Source organism: Protomyctophum parallelum (assembly GCF_964188405.1).
Source record: "Protomyctophum parallelum genome assembly, chromosome: 10".
NCBI classification, from domain to species: domain Eukaryota; kingdom Metazoa; phylum Chordata; class Actinopteri; order Myctophiformes; family Myctophidae; genus Protomyctophum; species Protomyctophum parallelum.
This window is the reverse complement of record NC_139704.1, coordinates 20,439,776-20,446,354: the sequence shown is the minus strand read 5'-3', so window position 1 is coordinate 20,446,354 and position 6,579 is coordinate 20,439,776. Positions and strand designations below refer to the sequence as shown.

Genomic DNA, 6,579 nt, shown 5'->3' with positions numbered 1-6,579 from the left:
CTTTTGTGCTAGAAAGCTACGATTTTGTTTTAATGAATACAACTTTAATTTAACCAATCTGTATGATAGAGTAAGTTCTTCATTCATTGAGACATTCAGACCCTGGTAGGACACTGACTGGTTGACACCGGAATGGCCACTAGCCGTGCTGTACTGATTGTTCAAATGGGTAGTAAGGGTTGATTCTTACCATTGTGACAGTAACAGATTAATCTAAACTGGTAATGTAATCCAATTACTGTAGGTTGAGTCGCCTGTTGAGTGCATGGGAATTGGGACAGCATGAACCTCTATGCAAGTTACACTCTCTGCAGAATTCTTCACTGTCAGGGACAAGTGGAGGAATACAACCTTATTGACCAACTGTGGCAACAGAAAGCACACTAACACAGTACACACGGTGAACTGTCAACCAACTGTCATCAACTGAGGCCAAATGGAAAAAATAGAAGGGAGGAGGTGAAAGCAGAAAAGGTAAAAACAAAACAAAACGCAAACAAAAAACACCGTTGTCTTGCAACCTTCCTGCTTGCCTCATACAGTATGCATCATAGTGTAGCCAAGGCCCACCACCACGAGTGACTCTACTGCACCTCAGACAGTCTCTGGCTGGTGCCAGAGACATGAACGCAGGTTTATTTGTTGTGCCACAGGCGCTCTTCTTCAGAGAGTGAGAGCCATGAAAATGGAAAGCACATTAAAGCGTATATTGGATTAGGACTAGGGTTGTCCCGATATGATCACGGAATCGGAAATCGGGGCCGATCACGTCATTTTCAAATGATCGGAATCAGATCGGATTGGGAGCAAAAAAACGATATACTAAACTATAAAAAAAAGAATCGGGACATCCCTAGTATCAATATTATATATATATCATGATATTAGACTGGATATTGTCTGTGATTTGGGATATTTTACTGATATGACACAAGTGTTCTTTAAAAAATATAAATATCGGATGGGGAAAAATCCCCAAAAAGTGTAAACTTTGTGACATTGTGCCCCAAAACAGCAGCAACGCTGCATGGTGCTGCCTGGTAACCCCAATAAAAAAATTAAAGTTGAGACAAGTGCAGAATTTGCAATCCTCTACTCGCCAGATATCAATGGGATCTGTTGCTCTTCTGTGCCCTATGTGAAAGACCCTCCTAGCTAAACTGTTGATAAAATGTATAAAGTAATATAAATTAACTGTTAATTAACCAAAATATTGATGTCAGATAACCAGTTGCAAAAATATCCGTTTTTGGCATAATGTAATAGTGGTCAGATTTGGCTGAAACTTTGCCCAAAGTCGCCACCAAATGGATGGCCTATGTCCAAAAAAATGGCAACTAAAATAAATAAAAATAAATAAATAAATAAAAAACACACTGCTCAGTTTTTGTTCACATAAAGTGAAGTAATGTATATCCTATGTGAATACTGTACCGTACATTCTGCTGTATGAAATGTACCACAATTGCTGCTAAAAGTATTTATGTATTTATTTAATCTGCTTTATTGTTTAACTGTACTATTGCAACTATTTATGTATTTATTTTAGTGGTTTTACCTGTACTATTGCATCGTTATTTTTGTAATATTTTCTTCTCTTTATATTATTTGTATTTTTATTACATTGAGTATTGTCATTAACACTGTTGTTACAGTATAATTGTATTGTTGTTGGCACAGTCATGTAGAACCTATGACACATCTCATGTACAACTATGCTTAGTTGTACATGAGATGACACAACCATTTTGAACACACATGAGAGCCAACACCGTTATTACTCCCTGTCATGTTAGATGATGCTTGCTGTGGTCAGAGGTCTGTAGTCTGTAGGCTCAGAAATCCCTGATCATGTACAGTACATAAATGTCAGTGCCAGGGCGGCGGTGGCTCAGGACGAGGTAGAACGGCCGCTTGGAAACGGGACAAGGTCCCGGCTTCGATCCCAGCTCCCCCGTGCGTTACTGTCGATGGGTCCTTGAGCAAGATTGCTCCCAAGGCAGGTTGGTGCCTTGCATAGTCTCCTTCGCTATCGGTGTATGAATGTGTGTGTGAATGGGTGAATGTGTAAATCGCGAAAGGCGGTATGTCATGCACCATTTACAATTTACCATAGTTAGGAATGGTGGTGGTTACCCTCCTGTTTGCTTTTCTCTCAGCTGATGCTGCTGTAATTTCACACAGTTAAGGCTCATACATAGTCTGGATTTACGGTGGTTAGGTGACCACCGAACTACAACATGACGTCACGAGCCGTGGTGAAGAGCAAACCACCGCCACCGCTCCAGCCCTTCTCTCTGTTTTTACTCACCACCGCTCAACGTTATTTCAGCTCCGGTGGTCACCTCATCACCGAAAATCCAGACTATGAATAGGCCTTTAGACTTCCACGTCGTGTGTTGTTGCTTGACACCTCTGTTAGCTGTGTAAAGCTTTTGGGTGGGGGAGGGTCTGGTTCAGTCTGTGGGGGTCTTCTAGAATCTGAACAGCTGAGGAAAGATTCTTCTTCATTCTGCTCACCGAGCAGTTTTTCCAAAATGACATCAGGTATAAGGCTTGTTGCACTACTCCGTGAGTGCTGGTATTCTCCTTCATCTAAAGGCTTGTTGCACCCCATGCATCTTCATCAGACTCTTGCTCAAACTCAACTCTCTCCAGATGGGTCTGGTGGTAGGCATATCCGGCCTCGTTTACAGCCAGTTCGATGAGTGATTTCCCGTTCTTCCCTTTCTTCCTTAGAACTTTAGCTGGCTGACTGCGTGGTGGTTGGGCAGACCTCCTTCCACTGCTTGGGGTCAAGACTGCCAGCTCCTTCACCCTGTTAGCGTAGTGTAGTGTGTTACGGGTATTCTCACATGATGACATACCAGGAGATATGGTTACAATCATGCACGTACGGGAGTTCTCCCCAATTAAGGAGTCTTTGAGGACCTGAGTGAGCTTGCTGTCCCTGAAAGGAATGTGAGGCTCATTGCGTCGCAGATCCCTAATGCACTTCTTTAGTGCCAGCAGACTCTTGTTAATCTCAGCTCTTTCCCGACGAGTGTTGTAGTCAGTGCTGTACACGTCAGCTGCTCTCTCATTCCCAGCCAGGTCGATGAGCGAGAACTTCCCATGCATCTTCCCCTTCCTCCTTAAAATGATCTGGAAGACAGCGTGGCTCCTAGAAGAGCGTGCGTTTGCCGATGTCTGACCCAATGTTCTCCAGCTGTTACCCACCTCTATGAGTTTGAGAACCTCCTCCGTACATTCGACGTCCGTCTCCTGTAGTCCTAGCACACGAACCTGTTTACCATTATCCGACACCCTCAGCTCAGTTCTACCATTCAGAAGGTCAAACACCATCCCATTGTAGATTTCGAAGAAGGTTGCGGACACTTGTAGTTCTAACTTGTTATAGTTGGGTTTCTTCAACAAGAGAAATACATCCCAAGCAGTTAATGCATAGATTCCTTTGGAACAATCATGGCTTCCGCCAGAAAAGTCTCCACACATGGTATGCGTTTTCCCACTTCCTGTCTGTCCATAGGCAAAGCAGGTAGCCATGCCCCTCTCAAAGATGGTCTCCACCAGAGGCCTGGCTGTGAACCTGTACACCATCTCGTTGGTTGTGGAGTCGTCGAAGGTGTAGTCAAAGCGGAAGGTCTGGTTCTTCAAGTAACTGGTCAGGTCCACCTTCTGTTTGGGTTTGTGGACCATCACCACATCTTTACTGGGTATGGTGATCACGTCAAAGTCCTTCATGGTCTGTTCCTTCTTGTTCAGCGGACGCTTCCTCACGCAAACGCATATTCTGTGTTTTTTAATCATGTCTGTTGTGGTCAGAGGTACGCAGTCTAGACTGGTTCGAAAATCCCTGATCATGTACCTGATCTGCTGCTGTTGACGTTTCTCTCTGGTCTCCCCCTCCCCGTTGGACGTCCTCCTCCTGTTCAGCGGGTATTGTTGGGTGGCGGGAGGGGGGGATGTTTCAGGCTGTTGAGGAGACCTGTGACTGGCGGCCACCACTCTGTTATGTCTGGATGCGGCGTCACTCTTAGACAGTGTCTTAGACAGTGCACTTGTGTGATGGTTCTTTGCAATTCTGTCGATTTTAACGGAAGCGGCAGTGGGACACAGTGGGGTCTGTGGAGGGCTGGGGACAATGTCCTCATCTGGGGCAACATCTGGGTTTAGAGCAAATATAAATCCCAAGTCAACCTCTTTAGCTTTTGGCTCCCCATTTTCAATCCATTCCACTGTTACAGTCTTCCTGTCCTCGTTCAGTGAAGTCACCAACGCCCGGTTGATTCGCCAGTTTTGCTCATCGCCACGGTTTATTTCCACTTGAGTACCAACGTCAATCTTTCCAAAATCACATGCCATCCTACATTAAATTAATTGGTGAGATTGAACTCTCTTAATATGAAAATAAGTTGTGTGTACCATTGAATTATCCATATAATTATCCATATAACTATAAACTAAACTCTCCGGTGCTTTACTCATTTATGTATGTCCCAAAACCCTCCAGAGTTGCTGTGTCACGCCTGATTGGACAGTATTGTGACAACGTCATGGTTGCTATTGTAGCAGAGATCAAAATCACACTTGTGTGAAATGAGGGGCGCCTGGTAATGTTTGTTTAAAGTACTCTAAACAAACATTAAAAGTCCATAGACTTGGCTGCTACTCTGTTTGTTGAAAGTGCTCTAAACAAACATTAGAAAGGTCATGGACTTTTTGAGGCCCTCATACATACGTACATACATAGGAAGGCAGGTCAAGGAGACGTATACGTCATAGATAAGTGAGACACACTGTTGTTAGGGTTAGGGTTCTGTTGTGTACGTTTTGCCTTTTTTCATTATTATGAAAAACATTTTTGAATAGTTAAAATAGCCAATCTACAAGCTCACAACGTGTCGATGTAGATCGACTCGTTGAACTTTTCAACCATCTTTCTTCCTTCCTGTATTTGGACATATGGCTGTATGGCATGGTGTGAGAGTTTGAGAGCACAAAGCTAATTAAAGTGGGCAAACTTCAACCAGCTTGTCTCACTCTCGTTGACCTTTATCAAAACACTGGCATTCATGTCGGGCAAACGCTGGCACATTCCCCTGGAAGCAGTGTAGGCGTCAAAGTAAACAAACAGAGCCTCATTAGGTTGCACCAGAGGATGATCCTATCACCCTCGTAATCTTATTTTGCTTAACAATTCTGCAGACTCTCCCCTGTGGTCGCTGGACGTTGTGCCCATTACAGACTGTGAAACACGTGATGACCACCGGCCACCGAATGGCGACTGTGGTTCAATTGACCTGGCTGCAACGGAGCTGAATATGTCTGACATACGACAGAAGAAGACCCCCCCCCCCCACTAGAGATGACGATAACTGGATGGGTCAAGGGAGACAGTCAGACTCTAACCTCTTCTCTCAATACAGCAGGGGGCGGATGTGTAAGAAATCACCAAGATTTGTCTTTTTGTGTTTTTGAGCGGTGGTAGTGCAGGTAACAAGACTACTCGCCCCGTTTCTGTTTTCCTCCCAGAATTTTCCCCAGTGAGGGGTGGGAGAGGCTGGACAGCAGACGGCTGGACTTTGAATTTCTCTAACTATAAACTTTCATGACAGCAGAACAGCCTAAGTACAAATATAATTTATGAAAAGCTACTACAGTGAAGTCTGTTCACAGAAGTTGTTGTAGGATATGTGGGGATTATCTGACGAGGTACCATTTGAGGGGGCAAAACCTTACATATACTAAATAATACTACATTGTTTATAGGTTCAATATAAGTCAAATAATATAGCCTTTCCACAGGAGTATCTTTTTATATTTTTCCAAAAAGAATACAAACAGCCAATAGCATATTACAAAGTTATCCCCCTCACTGGGGAAAATTCCGGGAGGAAAAACGGGCAAGCACCGGGGCGAGTAGTCCAGTATTCGTAGTGCACAGGCGATGGAGACCCACCAAGAGTTCCATCGAGCCAAAGAGATTCTATATAAAGAGGCGACACTCCCATTAAGTCCCATAGTAACAACAGTGCCTCCGCCATATTGGTGTGATGACGCAACTTCCGGTTGCTCTAAAAAACATGGGTGCGTTCGCAAATGCTCACCGGGAGCGCACTCGCCTATTAATTTGTATTGCACAGTGTGCTCTTTCCGAACACGTCCAAAAAAGTATTTGAATTCATTCTATTCTACTTCTAATATTATCCTTCTAGAGAACTGGTCTGTGTTGAACAGCGAAAAGGTATTGTTCCATACAACACAATTTAGTTTAAGAAGGTGTTCCGTTTAATCTTTTGTCTGTATAGGCAGGCAGGAGAAACACAATGGTCAGATTTCCCAAAAGCTGGGCGTACTAGCGATTTATATGCGTGTTATTAGATGTGTATTAGCAGTGGTCTAATGTCTTGTCAAGGCGAGTTTTCACTGTGTAACATGCTGGTACATTTTCGGCATAGCTTTTTTCAAGGATGCCTGATTAAACTCCCCCAAAGCCACAAGTGATGCGTGAGGATGAAGATCTTCAGCATTTTCAGTCATTAAAAAGGCGTTAAAGAAGTCCTTAGCCTGGAATGA

At 43.7% G+C, this 6,579-nt stretch overlaps 1 pseudogene across 1 annotated transcript; it reads right to left on the bottom strand.

The window, feature by feature from the left end:
* Positions 1–2,735: 2,735 nt before the first annotated feature.
* Positions 2,736–4,365, bottom strand: LOC310865717 (kinesin-like protein KIF2A; annotated as a pseudogene). The gene has a single exon. The product of its transcript is annotated as a kinesin-like protein KIF2A (transcript).
* Between the last annotated feature and the right edge of the window lie 2,214 nt (positions 4,366–6,579).